The 21,736-nt window shown below is 42.0% G+C and overlaps 2 long non-coding RNA genes across 2 annotated transcripts in view; one reads left to right on the forward strand and one right to left on the reverse strand.

The window, feature by feature from the left end:
* Positions 1-21,736, reverse strand: part of LOC310702856 — a 960,387-nt gene that overhangs the window by 210,266 nt on the left and 728,385 nt on the right. The window lies entirely within an intron of this gene.
* On the forward strand, positions 5,033-7,988 carry LOC310702877. The gene is made up of 2 exons (XR_014523735.1): positions 5,033-5,087; positions 6,307-7,988. It is a non-coding gene; the product is annotated as an uncharacterized lncRNA (long non-coding RNA).

A 21,736-nucleotide genomic window follows, 5' to 3' on the forward strand; every position in this document is an offset into this window, starting at 1 on the left:
CAGATGGTACTCACATAACAAAAATGACTATGAATTGGCATTAATAGGTGCTTTCTGGGAGAAAGTATGGGATATGAATGTTAAAGCTAAGTATATTTACAAGATTCCAGCTTCTTACCTGTAGTTAGTTCAAAAACGTCTTCTCCAACCCACCTTCCAAAAGTGCAGCTTTCAAAAACAAAATTTTATGCCTGACCAAAAACAAAGAGCAGAGGAGGGAAAGTGGAAAGCGCTGAATAAAATGTAGGTTTTTGTAAGGGCCTCCAAAGTGTAGTCCATAAGGAACGCAAGAAGGTACATGGATCCTTTTGTCCATTATTCTGATTTGTAAAAACAAAACAGAAATAGCGAAAAAATGGACACTGTAATGGCAGGACTACTTAATTTATTTATTTGAATAAGCTTTTATTAAAACTTTTTTGTAATACAATACAATAAAATGAACTAATCTAGATAAAAACCAAAACGAAGAAAGAGAGAAAAGAAAATGCACCCAGGTGCGAGACCTCCAGGTTAGCGCCATCGGCAATGGCGGAGTTCCTCTGACCGAGAGGAACCCGCTCTGTGAAAATCGGGTCTTGCCGCCACGGCGAAGGCAGGGGACCCTTTAAAAATCCCAGGCGGAGGAAGCCTGGGAATGTGGGATTCGGCTGACACCAAAATCGCCTCCCCTACTCGCAGGGAAACCCTTTTTCGGGGATCCAAAGCAACGTGGGGTGAGCAGCGCGGTGTTTTGAATCGACTGCTACTTTTACGGAGTGTAAATAGACTGAAGCAAAAATTTTGCAAGCTAAAGTCCAGAAAGTCGTATATAAAGGACTAAATTTCCTTCAGTTATAACCACCAAAACCCCTCTTGGAAGCAGGAGAAGGGGGGGGGGATTTTAGATTGTTCAAGCCTGCAGGAGAGAGAGTAAAGAAAGATAAATTTCCACCGTTTCAAACCTGGGAATGGGGTGTCAGAGACAGAAACTTTTGGGGAAGTTCATTGACTGTGAATGGAACGTCTTTTGATAGATAGTTAAAAAAGAGAAACAAATTGATTCCAATGTTGCCTTTTGCATTCAAAAGAAACAAAATATTTGAAAAATGAAAGTAATTTTCTTTTGTTGGACCTGCTTTCAAAAGATGGATACAAATAGAAATTGTCTCCTCTAGAGGGAGCTTGTTAAACTGTTGCTGGAGTCGATCTGGGGATTTCACAGCTGTGGAGATTAAGGATCGTGAGACCAGACTCTGACCTTGGATAAAAATGTGTTTAGAAGAAGTTTTGGTGCTTGCTTTTTGCAAGACAAGTGCTTTGTTGGAGCAGCTGCATGAGAAGATGGATTTGATGACTGTTGCAGTCAAAAACTTTGGACAAACAGTGAATACTCATATAGAAACCATTCAGGAACCAATCCAGGAATCTGTTTTGACAGGGCAAATGCAAGTGCAGAAGATAATGGAGGAGGTTGCTGTAGAACCTCAAGTAACACAAATGGAGAGACCCGAGGCCCTGCAGGAGCATAAGCTGCTGTTTTTGAAGACTGAATCTGGAGAAAGTCAGATATGGAGAGAGGGAGCATCGTTTGGTTGGGAGATGGGAAGTTGGATGGATCCCCCTAGGCAGGGACGTTTTGGTTTTTGGGATTTGGTTTTGGGCCGGGGGGGGGGGGGGCCTGGAGTTGTGGGGGCTCTTAACTTTGGAGGGACTTTGAAACATGCTTTTAAATACTTTCTGGACTACAGTTCTGACTGTGGAGAATGGGCTGATCTGTTGAGGGAAGACGGAGATATTCTTGGGTTGGAGTCTCCCCGAGACCTACTCCTCAATGAGAAAGGAAAGAAATTAAGAAAAAGATCAACAAAAGACAAGGTAACGTGCAGGTATAAACAAGAAGAAGATCTGAAGAAGGGACATGGAAAAGACTTAAGAGCCTCGGACATAAGATCACCAGGTTGATGGACTAGATGTAATGGACAGTAAGGACTGACATAACCCGAGACCAGGAAGAAGAGACGTTGGATGAAGATTGGAAGAAAGTTCTTAAAAAATTATTTTGAGAATTAGTGTAAAATTAATGAGTATTAGGAAAAATGTTGGAATGAAACTATTTGGCTTTAGTAGAAATGATATAAGGAGTTATGTATAAATAAGTATTAAGTTTTAAGTTTTAAGGTATTTTATGGTAAGATAAGGTTAAAATAAATTAAGGTAAATTGAATGACAGATTATAGTGAAAGATGGAAAGGATTTGCTGAGTTAATTAATAGGTTAGACCGTTAAGATAAATTATTCAACAAAAATTGAGAAAGATGGAAAGAATTTGCTGAAACAATTAATTAAACTAGAATACAAAAAGGGAGGTGTGAGAAGGTCGATGAAACAAGTAAATGGAAGATAAAGATATGGAATATTGGATGTGTGTTTTAATGTTATTGTTTTCTTTTCTTTTTTTGCTGTATTGTTGTATTGTTTTTTATGGTTTTTTTAATGTATTGAAATATATGTCTTGTTAAATTTCTTGTTGTTTTCCTTTCTTCTTTTTTCTGCAATTTTTAAACTTCTAATAAATATCATATTTTTTTTTAAAAAAAGAAAATGCACCCAGGTGCTTTCCTTCCATCCCTTTACCACCTTCATGTTAATCCAAAACAGAGGCCAGCAATGGAAAGAAAGAAAGAAAGAAAGAAAGAAAGAAAGAAAGAAAGAAAGGAAGGAAGGAAGGAAGGAAGGAAGGAAGGAAGATAAACAGGACTTCTGGTTTTCCACCTGTCATTTACATAAAAGAAATCATTCAAAACATTCATTCTAATAGGACATCTGAGTGTTCTATTTTCAACCGAGCAATTTCAGACCCAAACGTTTCAAGTTCACTTCTTTTCCTTTCCACACAAAATAACCCAAAAGCAGTTCTCTAATTCCTATTATTAACAATGGGGGACACCTGGCTTACTAGCAGCACATGTGAAAAGGATCTAGGGGTCTTGGTGGACCACAAGCTAAACATGAGTCAAAAGTGTGATGCAGCAGCAAAAAACCAAGATAGTGCTATTCTAGGCTGTACCTGCAGAAGTATAGTGTCCAGATCACAGGGAAGGAGTAATACTGCTCTATTATGCCTTAGTGAGACCACACTTGGCGCATTGTGTCCAGTTCAGGGCACCATAATTTAAGAAGGATCATAGAATCATAGAATTGCAGAGTTGGAAGGTAACCCTGAGGGTCATCTAGTCCAACCCCTGCAATTCAGGAATATCAACTAAAGCACCCAACCACTGCTTTAAAAATTCCAAGGAAGGAGAGTCCACAACCTCCTGAGGGAGATTGTTTCATTGTTGAACAGCTCTTACTGTCAGAAAGTTTTTCCATATTTTTAGTCGGAATCTCCTTTCTTGTAACTTGAAGCCATTGGTTCGAGTCCTACCCTCTAGAGCAGGAGAAAACAAGCTTGTGCCCTCTTCCATGTGACAGCCCTTAAGATTTTTGAAGATGGCTATCATATCTCTTCTCAATCTCCTCTTTTCTAGGCTAAACGTACCCAACTCATTCAAACAGACCCAACTCCTTCCATACCCTTGATCATCTTGGTTGCCCTCCCTTGGTAGACCACTCTGAACATGTTCGAGCTTGTCAACATCCTTCTCAGGAGTGATGTATGGAAGTGAGAGCTGGACCATAAAGAAGGCTGATCGCCGAAGAATTGATGCTTTTGAATTATGGTGCCGGAGGAGACTCTTGAGAGTCCCATGGACTGCAAGAAGATCAAACCTATCCATTCTTAAGGAAATCAGTCCTGAGTGCTCACTGGAAGGACAGATCCTGAAGCTGAGGCTGAAGTACTTTGGCCACCTCATGAGAAGAGAAGACTCCCTGGAAAAGGCTCTGATGTTGGGAAAGATTGGGGGCACAAGGAGAAGGGGGTGACAGAGGACAAGATGGTTGGACAGTATTCTCGAAGCCACTAACATGAGTTTGACCAAACTGCGGGAGGCAGTGGAAGACAGGAGTGCCGGGCGTGCTCTGGTCCATGGGGTCACAAAGGGTCGGACACGACTAAAGGACTAAACAACAACAAATTGTATTGTATTGATGTAGCCTAGAATAGCATTGGCCTTTTCTGCTGTTGAGTCATGCTAAGCTTGTGGTCGACCAAGACCCCGAGATCCTTTTCACATCTACTGCTAGCAAGCCAGGTGTCCCCCATCGTATATTTGTGCACCTGGTTCTTCCTGCCTAAGTGCAGAACCTTACATTGGTCCCTAGTGAAATTGGATTTTTTACTTCTCCAATCTGATAACGGTCGTTTTGAATTCTGATTTCATCTCCCACAGCATTAGCTGCCCTTACCAGGAAGCTGATGACACACAACCCTAATTCTCCACAACACCTGTACCAGGAGGAGCTGTGAAGGCTCTGAATTTGTGTCTGAATGCAACAGAGGACTACATGAGAGTGAGTAAACTGTACTTGAATAATGGGAAGATGGAGGCTATTTGGATGACTCCCTGATTCGGGAGATAGGCAAGTTCTCTGTTTGGGATAAGGTTGTACTCCTTCTGAAGTGTGTAGCTTACAGGTACTCTTGGATATGTCTTTGTCGTTAGAAGTCATAGTGCCCTCTGTGGCTGGGATGGGCTGCTACCAGCAGGCGCCTTCTGTTTTTGAAAGCTGCACCACCTTGGGTGGGTGGATGGGGAACATCCGTCTGTTCCAAATATAGATAGAAAGCTGGTTGTGGGTGTGAGGGTAGAATTTGAACCAAACCGAATCAATGAGACCTGATAATTTAAATAAAGTTGAAAGAGGATGGTTTCTGTGATCTGGTACATTGGTAGGAGATAGAGGCTATCAAAGAAGTGAGGTGTGTCAAGGAACAACAAGGCAAGGAACAACCCACAGGAGTGGAATGTTCCTGAAATTATTAAAGTTGGATTCAGTTAAAAGAAAAATGGAGGGGTGTGTGTAGGACGAAATAGTACAATTAAATGCACAAAGTAGCCTATAAAAAGGAAACCCAACAAAAGATTCCAGAATCTTATTTGATAAAGCTGAAAACACCTTTTGTGACCATCAGAGACATCTCTTCCTTTCTTTTTGGGATTGTGAGTATGCTATCTCAGGTTGGAAGCAAATATCCTTTCCCTTGAAGCGGGAAATAGAATCAGCAGAATGCTCCTTTCAGAAGTGCTTTTGATCAGTCAGGACACAGAACAGGGAAAGGGGATTCAGTCTATGCTAGAGGGAATAATACTTCTCCTGAAGACACAGGTTCACGGTCTGGGCATGCTCCTGGCTGCAGCCCTGAACATGGCTGTCTAGGTTTCTGCAGTGGATAGGAGTGGATTTGCAGTTAAGGCTAGTGCGCCAATTCTGCCTGTTCCTTGAGGTGAATGAGTTGCCCAAAGTGACACATGCCTTCGCTACATCCCGTTTGGATTATTGTAATGTGTTGTATGTGGGAATGCCTTAGGAAGGTGCTCAGAAACTTCAACTGGTTCAAAGACCTGCAGCCAGACCGTTGACAGGGGCTGGTTATGGGGAGCACGACACTTCATTGCTAGAACAGCTTCACCGGCTAGCAATCAGTTTCCAGGCAAAAGGAGACTTGCTGTTTCAAAAGTTATGGCTTAGCACCTTGTATAAGTTTGTGGAGGCTAATATCTGTGTAACAATGTGAGTTTGATTTTACTAGGCTCGGTAGATTCTTTTGATGTAACTTTGCTTTGAGGGAACTACTAGTCCCAAGTCCCAGGTGCGCAGGAGAATTTGTCATAAAAGGTTTAGTGACAGCAATGGTCAGGGATGGATTTAGAAAAAGATTAGACTTACTCATGGTGAATAAGTCAATAAATGATTAGAGGTGGCCCAAGGCATCGTACTGACCGAGACAAGCAAAACAGTGCCCCTCTCAAATATGTTACCTGAGGCAGTTGCTTTATTTTATCTTTAACAGTGGTACCTCGGCTTACAGATGCTTCAGGTTACATACGCTTCCGGTTACAGACTCTGCTAACCCAGAAATAGGACCTCGGGTTAAGAACTTTGCTTCAGGATGAGAACAGAAATCGCGCAGCAGCAGCGGGAGGCCCCATTAGCTAAAGTGGTACCTCAGGTTAAGAACAGTTTCAGGTTAAGAATGGACCTCCAGAACGAATTAAGTTCTTAACCCGAGGTACCACTGTAGTAGCTCCAACAATGGCCATGATGGCTGCATACACTCCAGAGACAGAAAAACACCTTATTTATTCTGCTGCTTTTAGTTGTCATTTCTGTTCTGCTCTATATTCACTGTTGTATTTTTATCCATGCTATTTTTGTCAGGTGCCCTCGTAGGGTGAATACTGAAATCCTTGCCTCATAAGGAATTGCTACATCCAGCCAGCCAGCACCATTAGACACAAAGCTACAAGCGACAGATAAAGGGAAGAGTAAAGCCAGAAGAGAAGACGATGAATGTTCTTCTTTGCACTGCCACTGCTTCCATGCTTTTCATCATGGCTGAGGCTCAGACTGCTAGCATGCCTTTTGAGGAAGAATTAGGTGCCACTCCTGAAGCCTTGCCTTTGGCTACCTGGCTAATAAAAAAGACTACCAAGTTGTATAAAACGCTGTGTAATCTGCATGGCACATGTGATACAGATTGGAGTCATCTGCCTCAGGAACATTTGCTTATCCCAGAGATCCATAGCGAAAGTAAATGCTACCCCTCTACATTTGAAAAGGAAGAATGCCTGGAATTCCTTGCAGAGGGACTTTTTTCATTTAGGATATTTTTGGAATACCTGCAGGAAACTTTATTTACCAACAAACCGGAGGTAACTCGGTACTTGTGGCCAGCAACAGAGTTTCTGGCCAATAACTTGAAGTCACAGCTGAAGAATCCTGATTGCATGCAACCTATACCTGACGCCATTGACGATGATCTTGTTCATAATCTAGCAAAGCTTACTGGTTGGACACCTGCAATTCTCAGGCACACCATACTTAGAAGGTACCTGAAGTTTATGGATGCAGCTGCAAGTGCAATTCGGTCCATAAACACATCATAGATAAGAGTAAATCATGTGCATCAACTGGCATTTAGAAGAGGACAACCATTTGGACAAAAAAATAAATGACCCCGAGTTTACCAGGAAAAAAATGTTTGAGAAGCCGCACTGCAGCCCACAGCTGACCACATCCTAATCTCCCCAGTGGGCCAAGATTGAGAGGTGGAAAGGAGTACAGGTATAACAATCAATCAGATCATCAGTTAGAACCCATTTAAAGTCTCTGCAGCCATGAAACACACCTAAAAGTGGATAATTTGTGGAGAAAACCTTGAAGATGCCTAGAATACTTGCTCAACTGAAGAGAAAGCAGCAGGTGTTGAAAGTGCTTTGAATGCAAACTTCAGTCATTGGAAAAATAGAAAAATAGAGGCTCGCAGAGAAAACTGGCAAAACCACTTTTCCAGTGCTTCCTAATGGAAGCACTTGACTAACTTTAAGTTAGTTTCAGAACCAAACAAAATATAGAAATATTGTTATACTTGAGCAACAAATGGCAACTGCATGTTTATTTATTCTATGTCCCATTAAGTCATCAGGACCCCCAAGCAGGTTACATAAAACATCCATTGTGTACCAATAAAAAGAGAAATTAAAAAGAAGTTTTCAAAATGTTAAAACCAGCAGTTTTGAAAATAAGAAAGCACAGCATATTGTTCTACCTGGAACAGGTGATAATTAGCTAAGAGACGAAACAGCAGTCATTCATTTATTATGGTAGGTCCTATGGCCTGCCCATGCTGATTTCTAAAATCAGAGAAACAATCAGCAAATAACTATTTCCTTCCTTTTTACAGTCTCAAGAGACAGGACTGATCCATTTTGTGATTCAAATCACTCTTGAAAAACTGGTATATATACTGCCTAGTTTCAAAAATCAGAGAAAAACTTATAAAAAATAGGAAATTATCAATGCACAACATGAAGATTATAAACAATTGCTTCTCCACAGAACATGTCTCAAGATTTTTGATGATTATGAATAACCTTTGTAGGTAAAAGAATAAGAGGGAGAGAAAAATAAGGTTATTTTGGATGAAGAGTGTCACAGGTATAGACTTGTATGATAAGATTGTTATAATGTCTCCTAGGATATTATTGTGAAGGGCAGGAATGATGATTCTGAATGGTCAGAATCATCAAATTTTCCAACGACCCTCAAACCCGTGCAAAGCTCATAGAGATTAAAAGGACATACAGAAACATGATTCATTGCAAGAAGCAGCAGCACATCTTTGAGGCTTGGTCCACTCTTCGTTTGGCTGTAGAGAGGCATGACTCCCGTTCTTTCTGGCGCTTAGTTAGACCTTCGGCACCATTCAATTCAGCTACCCAGATTTCCGCTGATGAATGGATTGCCTATTATTCAACTAATTTCGCTTCTCCAAATCATCTTACAGATCTCCTTCAGTCCCCGTCGGACCTCTGTTCCTGTTCTCTTAGTCCCACTTCCCCAATAAACTTTACCTCAACTCGCATTTTCAACATCATCATGTCAATGCGAAGGAATAAGGCCCCCGGCCCAGACATGGTCCCGTTGGACCTCTTCCTGACTGATCCTCTTTGGTGGAGCGAACACCTGACTCCTGTATTCACCGCTATCTCCTCTGCTCTAGACATCCCTGACTCCTGGAGAGAAGCTATAATAGTTCCGATCTTCAAAGGCGGCCAGCCAAACATCCCAAGGAACTATCGCCCCATCAGTTTATTATCCATCCCGGGGAAAATATTTGCTGCTGTTTTACTGGAGGAACTTCTCTCATGGGTCCAGGAGAGGAACATTCTACCGCTAGAACAGATTGGTTTCCGAAAGTCAGCGTCAACCATGGACCATTGTCTAACTCTCTATCACCTTGCCAGTAAATACACTGCTCCAAGGCAAGGCCACCTATTTGCCGCTTTCATGGACCTGGAGGCCGCCTTTGATTCCATTCCCAGGCAGAGATTATGGACCAAACTTGCCCACCTGGGAATTGATCCGCACCTCCTCTCTCTAATTATTTCCCTTTATTCAAACACCACAGCTCGCGTCCGAAGTGGTACCAACGGCTCCCTCACTACTCCATTTCCAACGGCCAAGGGCGTCCGACAAGGTTGTCTCTTGGCCCCTTTACTGTTTAATCTTTATCTTCATGATGCAATTTTCACTTTGAAGCTAGCATCTAAGTATCCTCCTCACTTAGCAGGCCACCCCGTTGCTTCCCTTCTCTATGCTGATGATGCCGTCATCTTATCCAGAACAGCTGCGGACCTAGCAAATGCAGTTAATGCATTTATCGCCTATTGCAAGGCGGAAGCTCTTAATATTAATTATAAAAAATCGAAAGTCCTCCACTTCACTCGTTCCCGCAAACTCAAGTTGGAGCTGCTTAAGATCACAGGTGGCTACTTAGAAAAGGTAAAAGCCTTTAAATATCTAGGCTTAATATTCACCTATAATCTCTCCTGGTCCACCCATCTACAATCTGCCTTTCTCGCTGCAACCACGACCTCTAACGCCATTGTCCGATTTTACCACCAGAAGGGCGGCAACCACCTCCCAGCAGCAATTCAAATATTTAATGCCAAAGTTGTCCCCAAATTATTATATGGATGCGAAGTATGGACTACAGCAATATCAGGTAACCTGGATCGCCCACTTCATATGTTTCTGAGATCTCTTTCTGGCGTCCCGAGATGTGTCTCAGGTGCAGCCCTACGACTCGAGTTCGCCCAGCCCTCAATTGTTAAACGAGCATGGAGCCGAGCCATTTCCTACAGCTTCCAAATATTAGCATCGGATGCACGAATTAGAGGTGGTTTTTCCAATCTGATCCTAAGAGATATTCATAATTCCCCTTGGAAAACTACAATTAACCTCAAATTCTGCTCTCTTCTCAATTTGAATTGTAAAACTGTTCTTAATTTAGAGTGTATCAGCCCGGTGGCACTACCACTAATTAAAAAGAAACTACAGCAACTTGACTTCTCTAACACAGCTTCCTATGCAAGAGGACCGTGTTCAGGCCTAGCCCTAGCTATTCCACCTCCTGAAGGGATCCCTCTATACTGCTTCACAATTTCTTTGGAGGCTAAGCGAAGGGCCTTTACCTGTGCCCGTCTGAACTGTTTTCCTACAGCAGTTCTGTCGGGTCGTTATTCCAGAGTTCCCATCGCAAATAGAACATGCACCTGTAATGACACGTCCCCGGAGACTATGGAACATGTAATGCTCTTCTGTCCCAACTGGACAGATGAAAGATCTCGGTTTTTAACTCCCCTCGTGAATAAGCTTCATCTCCCAATCCAGCCTTGGATAGTGTCCCTCTTTTTGCAGGATTCTGATTGTTGGATTACCGAGATGACAGCTAACTTCCTTCTTAGTGTGATGAAAAGGAAAGCGGCACTAACCTCTTCCTTAACCCCACAGCCGCAGTTGACGCGCCGCACAATCGAACGAAGTTCCAAGTAGCCTTATTGTCCAACGACAATTGAGTTAGGACAAATCTGAGGAGCTGAAGGACCCTTAACGGCCCTCCTCCAGCCTCAGCACTTTTTTTTCCTCTCTCTCTCGTTTAAGTAATTGCCCAGGACGATATCCACTTTTACCTCCCCACCCCCATTTTATGTTGTTATTTCAATGTATATTATGCTATGGCCACATGGCTAATGCAATAAAATCTATTGATTGATTGATAATAAAAACGAACATTGAAATAAATTTCTTTGAAATCAATGTGATTTCTTGTTCTACTAATTTTCCCTTCCTTCCTTCCTTCCTTCCTTCCTTCCTTCCTTCCTTCCTTCCTTCCTTCCCTAATTGCTTTAAGGTTTAACTGTACACATTCTCAAACAATTAATCACCCAAATGCATGGATCATGATAATCACTTACAAGCAAGATGAAAAAGCAGGATGTTAGAAACAAGAAACTACCGGTGTCATAAGGAAGAGCAGGCATTAATAAGTGGAAAGTCTTCTGATTGCATATGGCAGAATTCCCTCTAACATTTAGAACCAGCAAGAATTTCTAGGACAAAAGAATGCCTGTTTTGTCATTGGGCAGAATGTTACAAGCAGATGGTACTCACATAACAAAGATGAATATGAATTAGCATTAATAGGTGCTTTCTGGGAGAAAGTATGGGATATGAATGTTAAAGCTAAGTATATTTACAAGATTCCAGCTTCTTACCTGTAGTTAGTTCAAAAAAGTCTTCTCCAACCCACCTTCCAAAAGTGCAGCTTTCAAAAGCGAAATTTTATGCCTGACCAAAAACAAAGGGCAGGGGAGGGAAAGTGGAAAGCGCTGAATAAAATGTAGGTTTTTGTAAGGTCCTCCAAAGTGTAGTCCATAAGGAACACACGAAGGTACATGGATCCTTTTGTCCATTATTCTGATTTGTAAAAAACAAAACAGAAATAGCAATAAAATGGACACTGTAAGCGCAGGACTACTTAATTTATTTACTTGAATAAGCTTTTATTAAAACTTTTTTGTAATACAATACAATAAAATGAACTAATCTAGATAAAAACCAAAACGAAGAAAGAGAGAAAGGAAAATGCACCCAGGGGATTTCCTTCCATCCCTTTACCACCTTCATGTTAATCCAAAACAGAGGCCAGCAATGGAAAGAAAGAAAGAAAGAAAGAAAGGTAAACAGGACTTCTGGTTTTCCAGCTGTCATTTACATAAAAGAAATCATCCAAAACATTCATTTGAATGGGACATGTGAGTGTTCTATTTTCAATTGAGCAATTTCAGACCCAAACGTTACAAGTTCACTTCTTTTCTTTTCCACACAAAAAAACCCAAAAGCAGTTCTCTAATTACTATTATCAACAATGGGGACACCTGGCTTACTAGCAGCACATGTGAAAAGGATCTAGGGGTCTTGGTGGACCACAAGCTAAACATGAGTCAAAAGTGTGATGCAACAGAAAAAACCCAAGATACTGCTATTCTAGGCTGTACCAGCAGAAGTATAGTGTCCAGATCACAGGGAAGGAGTAATACTGCTCTGTTATGCCTTAGTGAGACCACACTTGGCGTATTGTGTCCAGTTCTGGACACCACAATTTAAGAAGGATCATAGAATCATAGAATTGCAGAGTTGGAAGGTAACCCTGAGGGTCATCTAGTCCAATCGCCTGCAATTCAGGAATCTCAACTAAAGTACCCAACCACTGCTTTAAAAATTCCAAGGAAGGAGAGTCCACAACCTCCTGAGAGAGATTGTTTCACTGTTGAACAGCTCTTACTATCAGAAAGTTTTTCCATATTTTTAGTCGGAATCTCCTTTCTTGTAACTTGAAGCCATTGGTTCGAGTCCTACCCTCTAGAGCAGGAGAAAACAAGCTTGTGCCCTCTTCCATGTGACAGCCCTTAAGATTTTTGAAGATGGCTATCATATCTCTTCTCAATCTCCTCTTTTCTAGGCTAAACGTACCCAACTCATTCAAACAGACCCAACTCCTTCCATACCCTTGATCATCTTGGTTGCCCTCCCTTGGTAGACCACTCTGAACATGTTCGAGCTTGTCAACATCCTTCTCAGGAGTGATGTATGGAAGTGAGAGCTGGACCATAAAGAAGGCTGATCGCCGAAGAATTGATGCTTTTGAATTATGGTGCCGGAGGAGACTCTTGAGAGTCCCATGGACTGCAAGAAGATCAAACCTATCCATTCTTAAGGAAATCAGTCCTGAGTGCTCACTGGAAGGACAGATCCTGAAGCTGAGGCTCCAATACTTTGGCCACCTCATGAGAAGAGAAGACTCTCTGGAAAAGACTCTGATGTTGGGAAAGATTGGGGGCACAAGGAGAACGGGGTGACAGAGGATGAGATGGTTGGACAGTGTTCTCGAAGCCACTAACATGAGTTTAACCAAACTGCGGGAGGCAGTGGAAGACAGGAGTGCCTGGCGTGCTCTGGTCCATGGGGTCACGAAGGGTCGGACACGACTAAAGGACTAAACAACAACAAATTGTATTGTATTGATGTGGCCTAGAATAGCATTGGCCTTTTCTGCTGTTGAATCATGCTAAGCTTGTGGTCCACCAAGACCCCGAGATCCTTTTCACATCTACTGCTAGCAAGCCAGGTGTCCCCCATCTTATATTTGTGCACCTGGTTCTTCCTGCCTAAGTGCAGAACCTTACATTGGTCCCTAGTGAAATTCATTTTTTTGGCTTGGATTTTTTACTTCTCCAATCTGATAACGGTCGTTTTGAATTCTGATTCCATCTCCCACAGCATTAGCTGCCCTTACCAGTAAGCTGATGACACACAACCCTAATTCTCCACAACACCTGAACCAGGAGGAGCTGTGAAGGCTCTGAATTTGTGTCTGAATGCAACAGAGGACTACATGAGAGTGAGTAAACTGTACTTGAATAATGGGAAGATGGAGGCTATTTGGATGACTCCCTGATTCGGGAGATAGGCAAGTTCTCTGTTTGGGATAAGGTTGCACTCCTTCTGAAGTGTGTAGCTTGCAGGTACTCTTGGATATGTCTTTGTCGTTAGAAGTCATAGTGCCCTCTGTGGCTGGGATTGCCTGCTACCAGCAGGCGCCTTCTGTTTTTGAAAGCTGCAACACCTTGGGTGGGTGGGTGGGGAACATCCGTCTGTTCCAAATATAGATAGAAAGCTGGTTATGGGTGTGAGGGTAGAATTTGAACCAAACCGAATCAATGAGAGCTGATAATTTAAATAAAGTTGAAAGAGGATGGTTTCTGTGATCTGGTACATTGGTGGGAGATAGAGGCTATCAAAGAAGTGAGGTGTGTCAAGGAACAACAAGGCAAGGAACAACCCACAGGAGTGGAATGTTCCTGAAATTATTAAAGTTGGATTCAGTTAAAAGAAAAATGGAGGGGTGTGTGTAGGATGAAATACTACAATTAAATGCACTAAGTAGCCTATAAAAAGGAAACCCAACAAAAGCTTCCAGAATCTTATTTGATAAAGCTGAAAACACCTTTTGTGACCATCAGAGACATATTTTCCTTTCTTTTGGGGATTGTGAGTATGCTATATCAGGTTGGAAGCAAATATCCTTTCCCTTGAAGCGGGAAATAGAATCAGCAGAATGCTCCTTTCAGAAGTGCTTTTGTTCAGTCAGGACACAGAACAGGGAAAGGGGATTCAGCCTATGCTAGAGGGAATAACGCTTCTCCTGAAGACACAGGTTCACGGTCTGGGCATGCTCCTGGCTGCAGCCCTGAACATGGCTGTCTAGGTTTCTGCAGTGGATAGGAGTGGATTTGCAGTTAAGGCTAGTGCGCCAATTCTGCCTGTTCCTTGAGGTGAATGAGTTGCCCAAAGTGACACATGCCTTCGCTACATCCCGTTTGGATTATTGTAATGTGCTGTATGTGGGAATGCCTTAGGAAGGTGCTCAGAAACTTCAACTGGTTCAAAGACCTGCAGCCAGACCGTTGACAGGGGCTGGTTATGGGGAGCATGACACTTCATTGCTAGAACAGCTTCACCGGCTAGCAATCAGTTTCCAGGCAAAAGGAGACTTGCTGTTTCAAAAGTTATGTCTTAGCACCTTGTATAAGTTTGTGGAGGCTATTATCTGAGTTACAATGTGAGTTCGATTTCACTAGGCTTGGTAGATTCTTTTGATGTAACTTTGGCTTTGAGGCAACTACTAGTCCCAAGTCCCAGGTGCGCAGGAGAATTAGTCATAAAAGGTTTAGTGACAGCAATGGTCAGGGATGGATTTAGAAAAAGATTAGACTTACTCATGGTGAATAAGTCAATAAATGATTAGAGGTGGCCCAAGGCATCGTACTGACAGAGACAAGCAAAACAGTGCCCCTCTCAAATATGCTACCTGAGGCAGTTGCTTTATTTTATCTAATGCAGTGGTTCCTCGGGTTACAGATGCTTCAGGTTACAGACGCTTCCGGTTACAGACTCTGCTAACCCAGAAATAGGACCTCGGGTTAAGAATTTTGCTTCAGGATGAGAACAGAAATCGCGCAGCAGCAACGGGAGGCCCCATTAGCTAAAGTGGTACCTCAGGTTAAGAAAAGTTTCAGGTTAAGAATGGACCTCCAGAACGAATTAAGTTCTTAACCCGAGGTACCACTGTAGTAGCTCCAACAATGGCCGTGATGGCTGCATATGCCCTCCAGTGACAGAAAAACACCTTATTTATTCTCCTGCTTTTAGTTGTCATTTCTGTTTTGCTCTATATTCACTGTTGTATTTTTATCCATGCTACTTTTGTCAGGTGCCCTCGTAGGGTGAATACTGAAATCCTTGCCTCATAAGGAATTGCTACATCCAGCCAGCCAGCACCATTAGACACAAAGCTACAAGCGAGAGATAAAGTGAAGAGTAAAGCCAGAAGAGAAGACGATGAATGTACTTCTTTGCACTGCCACTGCTGCCATGCTTTTCATCATGGCTGAGGCTCAGACTGCTAGCATGCCTTTTGAGAAAGAATTAGGTGCCACTCCTGAAGCCTTGCCTTTGGCTATCTGGCTAATAAAAAAGACTACCAAGTTGTATAAGACGCTGTGTAATCTGCGAGGCACATGTGATACCGATTGGAGTCATCTGCCTCAGGAACATTTGCTTATCCCAGAGATCCCTAGCGAAAGTAAATGCTCCCCCTCTACATTTGAAAAGGAAGGATGCCTGGAACTCCTTGCAGAGGGACTTTTTTCATTTAGGATATTTCTGGAATACCTGCATGAAACTTTATTTCCCAAGAAACCGGAGCTAACTCGGTACTTGTGGCCAGCAACAAAGTTTCTGGCCAATAACTTGAAGTCACAGCTGAAGAATCCTGACGGCATGAAACCTATACCTGACACCATTGACGATGATCTTGCTCATAAGCTAGCAAAGCTTACTGGTTGGACACCTGCAATTCTCAGGCACATCATACTTAGAAGGTACCTGAAGTTTATGGATGCAGCTGCAAGTGCAATTCAGTCCATAAACACATCATAGATAACAGTAAATCATGTGCATCAACTGGCATTTAGAAGAGGACAACCATTTGGACAAAAAAAAATGACCCCGAGTTTACCAGGAAAAAAATGTTTGAGAAGCTGCACTGCAGCCCACAGCTGACCACATCCTAATCTCTCCGCCAAACCCAGTGGGCCAAGATTGAGAGGTGGAAAGGAGTACAGGTATAACAATCAATCAGATCATCAGTTAGAACCCATTTAAAGTCTCTGCAGCCATGAAACACACCTAAAAGTGGATAATTTTTGGAGAAAACCTTGAAGATGCCTAGAATACTTGCTCAACTGAAGAGAAAGCAGCAGGTGTTTTAAAGAAAGAAAGAAAAATAGAGGCTTGCAGAGAGAACTGGCAAAACCACTTTTCCTAATGGAAGCACTTGACTAACTTTAAGTTAGCTTCAGAACCAAACAAAATATAGAAATATTGTTATACTTGAGCTACAAATGGCAACTGCATGTTTATTTATTCTATGTCCCATTAAGTTATCAGAACCCCCAAGCAGGTTACATAAAACATCCATTGTGTACCAATAAAAAGAGAAATTAAAAAGAAGTTTTCAAAATGTTAAAACCAGCAGTTTTGAAAATAAGAAAGCACAGCATATTGTTCTACCTGGAACAGGTGATATTTAGCTAAGAGACGAAACAGCAGTCATTCATTTATTATGGTAGGTCCTATGGCCTGCCCATGCTGATTTCTAAAATCAGAGAAACAATCAGCAAATAACTATTTCCTTCCTTTTTACAATCTCAAGAGACAGGACTGGTCCATTTTGTGATTCAAATCACTCTTGAAAAACTGGTATATATACTGCCTAGTTTCAAAAATCAGAGAAAAACTTATAAAAAATAGGAAATTATCAATGCACAACATGAAGATTATAAACAATTGCTTCTCCACAGAACCATGTCTCAAGATTTTTGATGATTATGAATAAACTTTGTAGGTAAAAGAATAAGAGGGAGAGAAAAATAAGGTTATTTTGGATGAAGTGTGTCACAGGTATAGGCTTGTATGATAAGATTGTTATAATGTCTCCTAGGATATTATTGTGAAGGGCAGGAATGAAATGTTATTGTTAATAAAAACAAACATTGAAATAAATTTCTTTAAAATCAATGTGATTTCTTGTTCTACTAATTCTCCCTTCCTTCCTTCCTTCCTTCCTTCCTTCCTTCCTTCCTTCCTTCCTTCCGTAATTGCTTTAAGGTTTAACTGTACACATTCTCAAACAATTAATCACCCAAATGCATGGATCATGTTAATCACTTACAAGCAAGATGAAAAAGCAGGATGTTAGAAACAAGAAACTACTGGTGTCATAAGGAAGAGCAGGCATTAATAAGTGGAAAGTCTTCTGATTGCATATGGCAGAATTCCCTCTAACATTTAGAACCAGCAAGAATTTCTAGGACAAAAGAATGCCTGTTTTGTCATTGGGCAGAATGTTGATAGCAGATGGTACTCACATAACAAAGATGAATATGAATTAGCATTAATAGGTGCTTTCTGGGAGAAAGTATGGGATATGAATGTTAAAGCTAAGTATATTTACAAGATTCCAGCTTCTTGCCTGTAGTTAGTTCAAAAACGTCTTCTCCAACCCACCTTCTAAAAGTGCAGCTTTCAAAAGTGAAATTTTATGCCTGACCAAAAACAAAGGGCAGGGGAGGGAAAGTGGAAAGTGCTGAATAAAATGTAGGTTTTTGTAAGGGCTTCCAAAGTGTAGTCCATAAGGAACACACGAAGGTACATGGATCCTTTTGTCCATTATTCTGATTTGTAAAAAACAAAACAGAAATAGCATTAAAATGGACACTGTAAGGGCAAGACTACTTAATTTATTTACTTGAATAAGCTTTTATTAAAACTTTTTTGTAATACAATACAATAAAATGAACTAATCTAGATAAAAACCAAAACGAAGAAAGAGAGAAAAGAAAATGCACCCAGGGGCTTTCCTTCACGCCCCTTTACCACCTTCATGTTAATCCAAAACAGAGGCCAGCAATGGAAAGAAAGAAAGAAAGAAAGAAAGAAAGAAAGAAAGAAAGAAAGAAAGAAAGAAAGGTAAACAGGACTTCTGGTTTTCCACCTGTCATTTACATAAAAGAAATCATTCAAAACATTCATTCTAATAGGACATGTGAGTGTTCTATTCTCAACTGAGCAATTTCAGACCCAAACGTTACAAGTTCACTTCTTTTCCTTTCCACACAAAAAAACCCCAAAGCAGTTCTCTAATTCCTATTATTAACAATGGGGGACACCTGGCTTACTAGCAGCACATGTGAAAAGGATCTAGGGGTCTTGGTGGACCACAAGCTAAACATGAGTCAAAAGTGTGATGCAGCAGCAAAAAACCAAGATAGTGCTATTCTAGGCTGTACCTGCAGAAGTATAGTGTCCAGATCACAGGGAAGGAGTAATACTGCTCTGTTATGCCTTAGTGAGACCACACTTGGAGTATTGTGTCCAGTTCGGGGCACCACAATTTAAGAAGGATCATAGAATCACAGAATTACTGCTTTAAAAATTCCAAGGAAGGAGAGTCCACAACCTCCTGAGGGAGATTGTTTCACTGTTGAACAGCTCTTACTGTCAGAAAGTTTTTCCATATTTTTAGTCGGAATCTCCTTTCTTGTAACTTGAAGCCATTGGTTCGAGTCCTACCCTCTAGAGCAGGGGGAAAACAAGCATGCTCCCTCTTCCATGTGACAGCCTTTAAGATTTTTGAAGATGGCTATCATATCTCTTCTCAATCTCCTCTTTTCTAGGCTAAATGTTCCCAACTCATTCAAACAGACCCAACTCCTTCCATCCCCTTGATCATCTTGGTTGCCCTCCCTTGGTTGACCACTCTGAACATGTTCGAGCTTGTCAACATCCTTCTCAGGAGTGATGTATGGAAGTGAGAGCTGGACCATAAAGAAGGCTGATTGCCAAAGAATTGATGCTTTTGAATTATGGTGCTGGAGAGTCCCATGGACTGCAAGAAGATCAAAGCTGTCTATTCTTAAGGAAATCAGCCCTGAGTGCTCACTGGAAAGACAGATCCTGAAGCTGCGGCTCTAATACTTTGGCCACCTCATGAGAAGAGAAGACTCCCTGGAAAAGACTCTGATGTTGGGAAAGATTGGGGGCACAAGGAGAAGGGGGTGACAGAGGACAAGATGGTTGGACAGTATTCTCGAAGCCACTAACATGAGTTTCACCAAACTGCGGGAGGCAGTGGAAGACAGGAGTGCCGGGCGTGCTCTGGTCCATGGGGTCACGAAGGGTCGGACACGACTAAAGGACTAAACAACAACAAATTGTATTGTATTGATTTAGCCTAGAATAGTATTGGCCTTTTCTGCTGTTGAGTCATGCTAAGCTTGTGGTCCACCAAGACCCCGAGATCCTTTTCACATCTACTGCTAGCAAGCCAGGTGTCCCCCATCTTATATTTGTGCACCTGGTTCTTCCTGCCTAAGTGCAGAACCTTACATTGGTCCCTAGTGAAATTCATTTTTTTGGCTTGGATTTTTTACTTCTCCAATCTGATAACGGTCGTTTTGAATTCTGATTCCATCTCCCACAGCATTAGCTGCCCTTACCAGTAAGCTGATGACATACAACCCTAATTCTCCACAACACCTGAACCAGGAGGAGCTGTGAAGGCTCTGAATTTGTGTCTGAATTCAACAGAGGACTACATGAGAGTGAGTAAACTGTACTTGAATAATGGGAAGATGGAGGCTATTTGGATGACTCCCTTATTCGGGAGATAGGCAAGTTCTCTGTTTGGGATAAGATTGCACTCCTTCTGAAGTGTGTAGCTTGCAGGTACTCTTGGATATGTCTTTGTCGTTAGAAGTCATAGTGCCCTCTGTGGCTGGGATTGCCTGCTACCAGCAGGCGCCTTCTGTTTCTGAAAGCTGCAACACCTTGGGTGGGTGGGTGGGGAACATCCGTCTGTTCCAAATATAGATAGAAAGCTGGTTGTGGGTGTGAGGGTAGAATTTGAACCGAACCGAATCAATGAGTGCTGATAATTTAAATAAAGTTGAAAGAGGATGGTTTCTGTGATCTGGTACATTGGTGGGAGATAGAGGCTATCAAAGAAGTGAGGTGTGTCAAGGAACAACAAGGCAAGGAACAACCCACAGGAGTGGAATGTTCCTGAAATTATTAAAGTTGGATTCAGTTAAAAGAAAAATGGAGGGGTGTGTGCAGGACGAAATACTACAATTAAATGCACAAAGTAGCCTATAAAAAGGAAACCCAACAAAAGCTTCCAGAATCTTATTTGATAAAGCTGAAAACACCTTTTGTGACCATCAGAGACATCTTTTCCTTTCTTTTTGGGATTGTGAGTATGCTATCTGAGGTTGGAAGCAAATATCCTTTCCCTTGAAGCGGGAAATAGAATCAGCAGAATGCTCCTTTCAGAAGTGCTTTTGTTCAGTCAGGACACAGAACAGGGAAAGGGGATTCAGCCTATTGTAGAGGGAATAATACTTCTCCTGAAGACACAGGGTCACGGTCTGGGCATGCTCCTGGCTGCAGCCCTGAACATGGCTGCCTAGGTTTCTGCAGTGCATAGGAGTGGATTTGCAGTTAAGGCTAGTGCGCCAATTCTGCCTGTTCCTTGATATGACTGAGTTGCGCAAAGTGACACATGTCTTCCCTACATCCCGTTTGGATTATTGTAATGTGCTGTATGTGAGAATGCCTTAGGAAGGTGCTCAGAAACTTCAACTGGTTCAAAGACCTGCAGCCAGACCGTTGACAAGGGCTGGTTATGGGGAGCACGACACCTCATTGCTAGAACAGCTTCACCGGCTAGCAATCTGTTTCCAGGCAAAAGGAGACTTGCTGTTTCAAAAGTTATGGCTTAGCACCTTGTATAAGTTTGTGGAGGCTATTATCTGTGTAACAATGTGAGTTCGATTTCACTAGGCTTGGTAGATTCTTTTGATGTAACTTTGGCTTTGAGGCAACTACTAGTCCCAAGTCCCAGGTGCGCAGGAGAATTTGTCATAAAAGGTTTAGTGACAGCAATGGTCAGGGATGGATTTAGAAAAAGATTAGACTTACTCATGGTGAATAAGTCAATAAATGATTAGAGGTGGCCCAAGGCATCGTACTGACCGAGACAAGCAAAACAGTGCCCCTCTCAAATATGCTACCTGAGGCAGTTGCTTTATTTTATCTAATGCAGTGGTTCCTCGGGTTACAGATGCTTCAGGTTAAAGGCGCTTCCGGTTACAGACTCTGCTAACCCAGAAATCGTACCTGGGGTTAAGAGCTTTGCTTCAGGATGAGAACAGAAATCGCGCAGCAGCAGCAGGAGGCCCCATTAGCTGAAGTGGTAACTCAGGTTAAGAACAGTTTCCGGTTAAGAATGGACCTCCAGAACGAATTAAGTTCTTAACCCGAGGTACCACTGTAGTAGCTCCAACAATGGCCATGATGGCTGCATACGCCCTCCAGAGACAGAAAAACACCTTATTTATTCTGCTGCTTTTAGTTGTCATTTCTGTTCTGCTCTATATTCACTGTTGTATTTTTATCCATGCTATTTTTGTCAGGTGCCCTCGTAGGGTGAATACTGAAATCCTTGCCTCATAAGGAATTGCTACATCCAGCCAGCCAGCACCATTAGACACAAAGCTACAAGCGACAGATAAAGGGAAGAGTAAAGCCAGAAGAGAAGACGATGAATGTTCTTCTTTGC

Source organism: Podarcis liolepis (assembly GCF_965112155.1).
Source record: "Podarcis liolepis genome assembly, chromosome: 3".
Classification (NCBI taxonomy): domain Eukaryota; kingdom Metazoa; phylum Chordata; class Lepidosauria; order Squamata; family Lacertidae; genus Podarcis; species Podarcis liolepis.